The sequence below is a fragment of the Ciconia boyciana genome, chromosome 14, assembly GCF_034638445.1.
Source record: "Ciconia boyciana chromosome 14, ASM3463844v1, whole genome shotgun sequence".
Lineage (NCBI taxonomy): Eukaryota > Metazoa > Chordata > Aves > Ciconiiformes > Ciconiidae > Ciconia > Ciconia boyciana.
In genome coordinates, this window is record NC_132947.1 from 3699447 (window position 1) to 3707914 (window position 8468).

Below are 8468 nucleotides of genomic sequence, written 5' to 3' on the forward strand. Positions count from 1 at the left end.
CTGGCACATCTTTCATCTGACAATGCTCAGTCTGGTCAGTAATTCATTCTTACTGCCAGGGAGCAAATTGTTGCCAAATGGTGTTTCTTCCCGAGATAAAGGAATAAACAGGCATATAATGTTCCCATTGTCAACCCAAAACATCTGCTGGAATTCAGAGGGGTTTGCTGTCCATGCGCAATGTGGAGACGGCTTCTCCTTTGTACCCTCCCTTTTCTTGCAGCCTTAGACAGCAGCTGTTGGATTTACTTGGAAATCTGAAAATTGCCTTCAAGGGATTCCTGCTTCCACGCAGCAGCGTAGTGGGGTTTTCATTTCTGACTCCGGAACTTTTTAATTTTCCTTGCTAAGGACCCGCTCGCATCCTACAGCCCCCGCCAAGGTGCTACGAGGAATGGACACGGCGGGATAACCTTGTTCTTGGTTATCAGCTTGAACGCGGTCACCGAGGACTGATTGTGATCAGTGCTCCCTAAGAAATGATGGGCCTGATCCTGCCGTTGCTGCTTACCCGCGTGAGCGGTGTCTGCTCACATAAGGCATTCAAGCAGGGTTCCCAAGATCTCTCACAGAAAGCAAAAGGTAATTCAAGGGAATAAAAATTGGCTTCTTTGTGGCGGTAGGCAAGGAAGTTGTTTTTTATTACCTCTTGAAAAAAGGCAGTATTTTAGATTATTTTAAAACAAGAATATTGGAGAAAGATAACCAGTGTACCACAGGCTGGATACCTGCTTTTCACTCCTTTTAATTCAGTTTCTTCAGCATCTTAAAATACTCTTTTCAAGGTTTTCCGCCAAATAAGAGGAAAATAACTAACACAACACTAAAGGGATCACAGGTTGATCAGGGTTATAGGGGGACTCCAGAAAGGGCCGATTCTGTTGTAACCAAGACCCACATCCAGCTCAAAGGGTCTAAATCCCCCACAAGACTGAATCCACCCCAGCAATACAAAGAAGACCATAAAGCTGCTTTGAAAGCACTGCGAGGAAATATCTTTTTTTGGGGAATTCTTATGCTAACATAAAGCTCCACAGCATCTGCCCTGTCCTCGATTACGCTGAAGCGGTGCAGGATCAGACCGGTCCCGGAGGGAAGGCATTAGCAAGCCCTTCCAGCTAAGGCAAGGCAGAGCAGCCTTGCAGCTGCTCCGACTTGCAGCCAGGACAAGGGTCGAGCTTCTGTTTTCTATGGGGTATTTAAAGGAAAAGAAATCTTGCACTAAATTTTCAAATCTGATTTATTTGGAGTATGTTAAGTTAAAAAGACTGATGCAGTTTTCCAAGAAGAGGCTATGAGGGAACAGAAAATCTAATAGAGCCCATGTCCTTCAAATGTTTGGGGACTTTTTATTTCTGTGCCATGGGTTGGTATAATTTATCAGAACTCTGGAATCCAGACGTATTTTTTTTATCTCTTAATGCCATCTAGAAAAATAAACTCCTATTTCATAGCATACCCAAAGCAATTGAATTCACAAATATAAAACCATAGCTATAAAAATGCCAAAAAGTACTTTTCCTTGGATTTTTTTCAGCCAGAACATTGCAAAGTCAAAGTATTATTTGGGAAAAGAAGTGTTTGGCCTTGCTTCCTCAACATGAGAATGACTCCTTAACTCCTTCAAACCACTGGACAACAGTTAAACAAAGCCTGTCAGCATTTCATTTTCTTTCTTGAAGCAATCAGGCCGAGCTCTGAGAATTCAAATGACTGAAGATTATTGATGCCACCCAGCAATATAATTTATCCATTAACAATAGCAATCAAATTCAGTTTTAGTGTAACTATACATATGTCAGTGGAATAGCACAAGAGAAGAAACGGGGCTGGTATCTCTGCTGCTCCAGGAGTTTAAAAAACTGCTGGAAAGGCTCAGCACTTTGCTGAACGAGGCGAACAAGAATAAACAGAGTACTTCCCACCCCTAACATGTTTCCACTGCTCACAAACTCATTTACAATCTAGAAGTGCAATGACGTTATTTTTTACACCAGCAACATAGTAATAGCCCAGATTTAGGGGTACTTCTGCCTGAAGAGAGATTTAAGGTTAGAATAACATTACTCTGTTAATATTAAACACTTCACTGCCTCATCTCATGCTCTCCACTGTACTCACGAGAGGTCTGATGCAAAATCTATTAAAGTTAGTGGCCCTCTCCGAGTATTCTACAATCACTCATCACAGCTACCGAAGTAGGATGTGTGCTTTTGTCCAGGATTCATAAACCAGATGAAGTCCTTGACCTCTCTCAGAGCATTTTTCCCAGAAAGTGTTTGCAGAAACTCTTTGTTCTCAAATCCCCCAGTTCAGCACCACCACTCGTACGCTGAGAGGTTGCTCAAGGCCAAAATGGAAGAAAACTAATTATATCGTGGGGAGGTCTAGCAATAAATCAGTTTTGAAAAGGGAAAGGAGAGTGGCTCCAGGATAGGAACAGCTCTTGCATCCAGAGATCCAACAGCTAGAGAGGGCTGGGAGAGCTGGGGAACCTGCCGAAACACAGGCGCAGGGAGAGCCGTGCTGCCACCGACCCTGCGGGCAAAGCCCCTGACCCTGCCTGTGGTGTGGTCTGGGCCATTAGTGCTCCAATTCTGCTCCTCTGCACAAGGATCAGCCCCTCGCTGGGCCAAGATAATGCGTTTTTTAAATGTAGTAGGAAAGCACAGCACATTTCAGGATGGCCATTGAAATCAAGACCAGAACGCCAATGCATTTCAGGGCAGCCCACACCCGAAACACCCTGTGCATGGTTAACAACTCCCGCAGATTGCTTTAACTCAGCAACCTCGGTTTATTAAGCATAAAATCCAAAGGGGGAACCTTTCCCCTGAAATCGTACTTAGCGTCTCACTAACCCACCAGCAACAAGCCGCCAGCTCTGCTAAGTGTTTGCAGAGTCTTGCAAAGCATTTCCACCGTTCACCGTTGCGTTAATGGGATTCTGCAAGATGCGGATGTCCCAGGCTCTGAATAATCAACTTACGGGCAGCCGCTCGAGGAACTAGGTGAGAGAGACAAGAAACCCAAATGGTAAAGCAGAATATTTGGCAATCTGGCATACAAGCACCTTCACCTGGGGGTCGTGACCAGCCCTGTAGGCAAAGGCAGGTTTCTGGGCTTCGTACACGCAATTAAGATAAAGGAAAGCAAACCAACTGCTCAGTGATGTCTTTTTGGGGTGAACTGAACAAAATAAGCAGCGTAAAGCAAAGCCACGATTCACTTTTTGTGCTACTGCAGGGTGTAAAGCCCCAAATCGGAGAGCAGGATCCTCCCCAGCACGCTCCATGCTGTAAAGACACACACACACAAAAAAGATTAAAGCTGCCTCAAGGAGTTTGCAATCGGAAATCATGAGGCACTGAGCAGCTGGATGCTGATCTCCCTAAGCCGGTGGATATTTCTTTTGTTAGTGGCTGATCCCATCTTCCCCCTTGCCTGTAAATCTCTAATCTCTGTAAAGATTTCTAGTAAATACTTGCTCAGGTAGTTCCTGGTTTTGCTGGCCAAGAATATCGAACCCTCGCAGGAATTGCTGCTTCCAGTCTCATTTGTCATCCCAGGGTCACGCTTAATGTTTTTGCCACTGTCACTTTGTGGGTTTGCCCCACATGCAGGGCAAATGAAGGCAGTATCAGTGGAGTGGCTATTTCACAGGGCTTCAGATGATGCTGTCACGCCTGGACACACTCGTCGCACACCAGCACGGTTTCGGCCGAGCGGTGGCAGGGCAGGTGGCTGTGGTCCGTCCCTCGCAGCCCGCCCAGCGCAGAGGGCTGCTGCTTCAGTTTCCGATCATTTTCAGCAGCCCGCAGGCTAGACCTCTTTGCATATAAATAGCTACATTTTTTATTTCTTTTCATTATTTTACTAACCCTCTCTCCCCATGTTTCATCCTTCTGCTCGCATTTACAACAGCTCAAAGCATACGTCTCTGAAGATCTCTTTTGTGTTCGTTCCCCCTCAAATGCTGTTTTAACATGCGTGCGTACAGAAAGTAGGAGCCCAGAAATCAAAAAACAGGAGGTGCCAGACAGGGATAACATCACATTTGTAGCGTGTTGCCTGGTAAAACCAAACAGCCTATAAAACGGTAATAAACCGTTAACGCAACAAACTCATGTGATTAATGCCCACTTGTGCCTTTTGAGCTCTCAGAACTGAAAAACACATTTTTATTATAACAATGCTTTTGATCGTATCATCTGAACAAATAGGTTAGTAAAAGTAATATAGGTCAGGCGATGAAAGTGCTCTGATTTCTGCTCAGCACGCTGCCTGAGACTTCCTTCTCTAACTTCAGTTACCACCCTCTTGAAACAAGGACCATTTCACCATTAACATACTTTTTACTCGTTGTAAGCATCATTTTGCCATGCCACCTTACTAGCTTTTCTTATTTTCCACCTTTTCTCTGCAGCTTTTGCATTTCCCATAGAAAGGCAAGGTTTTGATAAAAGAAAAAACAGCAAACCAAACCAACCCCAATGAAGCAGTTCTAACCAATTTCAGTTACAAGGTGGTAAAAATACCGGGTTTGAAGCACCACAGGAGATGGCTTGCAAATGGAAAACCTCAAAGCGTTTGGCTATTTTGGTGGCTTTCCCCCCCCGGTGAAATACGACGGGCTTTTCCCGACGCGGACCTCGAGCTCTTGCCACCAAACCACCGATCCCGCACAAAAGCCCGCACGCCCGGGGCCGGAGCGCTGCCTGCCGCCGGGCACCGCACCGCTCACCCCTGCCCCGAGCCGCCCCCCCCCCCCCGGCCGCCGCCAGCCCCATCCCGGGGCTTTTCATCCCCCGGCGGCGAGCGGCGGGTGCCCCGCGCCCATCCCCGCCTCCTCGGGGCTCCCCGCGCCGCTCCCGCAGACACGTGCGGCACCGCCCGGTAGGTGCTGCCGTGCAGGGGGGCGGGGGGGGCCTCGCCCGGGCAGCCCGCGCCCCGCCGTGCCCGCCCCGCGCCCCTCCATCCCTCCGCATCCCTCCGCATCCCTCCCGCATCCCCGCCGGCCCCGCTACCTGCCGCCGGCCGCCGCCGCCGCTGCCCTCTCGCCGCCGCCCCCGCGCTCCCCGGGCCCCGCCGCGGGGCGGGCGCCCCGCCCTGACGGACGAGCGCTGTCTCCAATCAGCGGCGGCTACCGGCGGCGACCCGGCCAATGGCGGGGAAACTGAGGCCAAAGCGAAAGTGAGGGTAAGGCTAGGCGGTGCGGGGGGAGAGGGAGATGGGGAGGGGCAGGGGAGGGAGAGGGACAGGGATAGAGGTGAGCAGGGGGGAGGAGGGGCAGGGAGAGGACCCCACGTTGGGGGGGAAGAAGAGGGGGAGAGGGGCAGCAAGGGGAGGATGGAGAGAGGGATGGGGGAGCGCGAAGAAGCGAGGTAAGGAGAGAGCAGGGGTAGGGGCAGGTGCGTCTTCTGCAAAATGCCCCATTTCCCGTCCCCCTGCGCACTGGGAGCCTCGCAGCCCCCAGGCAGGGCTCGCCCCCCTCCCTCCCCGGGGTATCCCAACCTCCTGCACCCCCGGGATGCTCGGGGAGACATTCTGGGATGCATCCGTGCACCAGGCCGAAGGGAGAAACTGCTGGAAGGAGCCGCATCCGTGGCTGTGGTGGCAGGGAGCAACGGCAGGAATTTGATCTTTACTTCCAGCTATTGCAATGAGCTGACCTCGCGTAAAAGGAAAGAAAAGTACGAGAGCAGATGCATGGGTATTATTTTATCTGGGGCACACACAGCTATTGCGGCGTTATCTTTATTGGTGCAATATAGTGCCAAGCACTATCAGGCTGGGCACGGCCGGGTTAATGATTGCAGAGGAAGGTACAACTCGCCTGCAGAGCTGAAGGAGCTGTGCAGGAAAGCTGTGGGAACACACCGGACCCCTTTGATTTGCATTAACACATTTGTCTGAGCGTTTTTCCCTGTTCTTTGGGGACTTGCTGTCACAGTGGTTGGTTTATAGGCACAGAGGGGCCCCGTGAGCGGTTACACGGGTGAGTCTCTGGACCAGCACCCACTCCTGAGCGCACCGCACCCTCCAGGGTATAAATCACCTGGGCAGGAAGAATCTCAGCAGATGTGACACATGCATGTGTGAGGGTCCAACCGTGCAGCTCTTGTGTGCCTACCAGGGCAGCTTTGGCAGCCCCCTTTGCATTTCTTAAAAGGGCTGTTTCACATCACTTGGGAATTTGGCCTGTTTCTGCATGTTCAAAGATAAATAATTCAGGCACTGTATGTCTAGGTCTTTAAAGTGCAATCAGTTCTCCATTATCCAGAGTGCGCGGGATAACCTGGGTAGTGGAAAACCCCAGGTAACGCTGCACAAGGCAGCGAGGAGGGCAAAGATATGGCCAGAGGTCTGACATCCAGCTGCCACGCTGAGCCCCGCAGTACCCATCCCTGCCCGGTGCAGAGGCAGCAGTGCTGCGCCTTCCCCACGGCTGCTGCTGGAGCTCAGGGACCCACAGGTAACTGAGAGCTGGGGCAGGAGCCGAGGCAGAAGCAGACCCTGCAGCTCACCAAGGCTCATCCCGGGCTGTGGCAATGTGCTGCTTGCGTCCCTGCCTCGTCATCGTCCTCTGAAGCCGTGGCTCCAGGATGGAGCTGGGAAGTGCTGCCTTTTTGTCCCGTCCTTGCCTGTGCCCCATGGAGATGGAGGTGGATGGGCTTCTTGCAGGTTTTGCTTTCACTTACTGGGCTAAATTGGGAGCTGTTGAATATGCTTTTAAAGCCAAATTAAATATGGGAGAGCCTGCTGTTTGTGACATGCTGTGGTCAGGAAAAACAGGAAGCATTTGCTCCACGGACCCACACTGATGTTGCTTTATTATATATGAATCGTTTCCTGTGCGCTGAAGTTAGGGCATTTTTTTGGCTGGTGCTGTACGATCACTGATGAGTAAGGCCCTGTTTAAACCATTTATGTTTTAAATAAACAGAGTGGAAAGGTCAACAGATGTGCAAAGGTGAAGCAGTGCGTTAAAAGCATCCGAGCTGGGGAAACCCCCCACATTTCCTGTTCAGCCGTGCCAAGCTGCATTCATCGCTGGCTCCAGCTTCAGGGTGATGCATCCCTGCTCCTCAGCTCTGCTCACTTCTCCGTATGCGTTTTGGTCCATCCTGCCTTTGGTGAGGTTGTCCTCAGAGGTGCAGAGTAATTCTTTTACTTAATTTTTGGTGATTTTTTGTACAGTGTCTCAAAATATGTTACTTCTTGGGTGAAGGAGATGTAAAGATAGGGAGCTTGTCCTATGGATTTGCATGAGCTAATAGTAACTATGGTAATGTGTCCAAGGGAGAAGGTGTGCCAAGGAAGGACAGAGCTCACCTGGAAGAAATCTGTCTCCTACAAAAATCTTTAAAAGGTGCTGGGCAGTAGCATGGCAAATCAGTCTTGCCATCTCTGCTGATTCACTTGTAAATGAAAAGGAGTCTGTCCCAAGAGCAAGTTTGTTTTAAACTCTGTTTGAAAGCCCATGGGGCTCAGCGTGAGCCAATGCACACCTTGTTGTGTGTGTGGCAGAACGCTCCTCCAGAGCTCAGCATCTTCCCAGGACTGGGCTCATCCAAAAGGATCTTTGTAGCTGGTTTAGGGGCTAGGAGAAGCTGGAATTAATTTGCCAAAGCTATAGAAAGGTATGAAGCGTGTGTGATGCAATGAAAGCTGGGGGTGGCAGGGTGTGGAAAGGATGGGCAAAGTTTGGGCAGAGCCTAAATGAGCACAGAGAGAGCTCTGCCCTCGCAGGAGCGGCACGGGTGGGGTGGCAGGGACCCGAGCGTGAGGGTGCTGGGGGCTTGGCATGAACTCCGGTCGTGCCTCGCTCGGTTGCTCTCCTGGCTCTGCAAACCTGCGAAGGGGAATAATGCAACGGGAGCGAAGGTAAAGATGTATCGCAGAAGAATTAGAAAAGTACTCACTGGAGCGTAGTCCTTGTCCTGCTGCGAGCCACAGACACCTCCACCGAAGGGAGGTGGGAAAGGGCGATGGGGAGGCACAGCCCTGTCCCCCGCACTGCCTGGGACACCCGTCAGCTTTCCTTGACAGCATCTGGCCTAAACCTTCCTCACCTCGGCTAGTCTCTCATCTCAGGACCATCTCCTTTCACTCCCTCACCTGTCAAGCTCAGCTAGGACTGGATACGGAGTTCTGCTAGCGGCTGACGCTGCTGGTGGCTTTCCTTTTAAAATTGAAGGGGACAAGGCTTTTCCTTGGCTGGGGCTTGGTGGTGGGCACAAAGGTTTCTGAAAGGATGGGGCCATCTCTGCCCCTGTCCATCATTAGAGCTGAGAATTAGCAGGGCAGTGATGGTAATAAACAATGACAAGGAGACTGGTAATCGTATTAGTAGTAGTATTACTAATCATTATATTATTGTTATTATATGGGTTACTATCTCCTTGGGTTTGGGAGGCTCTGATCATTTTAGTTTGACTGAAACCCTGATTTTATGGGTCATGTTA

At 50.3% G+C, this 8468-nt stretch overlaps 1 protein-coding gene across 1 annotated transcript in view; it reads right to left on the reverse strand.

The window, feature by feature from the left end:
• The window catches only part of SLCO4A1 (solute carrier organic anion transporter family member 4A1), a 28564-nt gene extending 23468 nt beyond the window's left edge, over positions 1-5096 (reverse strand). Inside the window, exon 1 of the mRNA XM_072879416.1 lies at positions 5028-5096. The gene's annotated coding sequence lies outside the window, so the exon portion shown is untranslated. The remainder of the gene's footprint in view (positions 1-5027) is intronic.
• Between the last annotated feature and the right edge of the window lie 3372 nt (positions 5097-8468).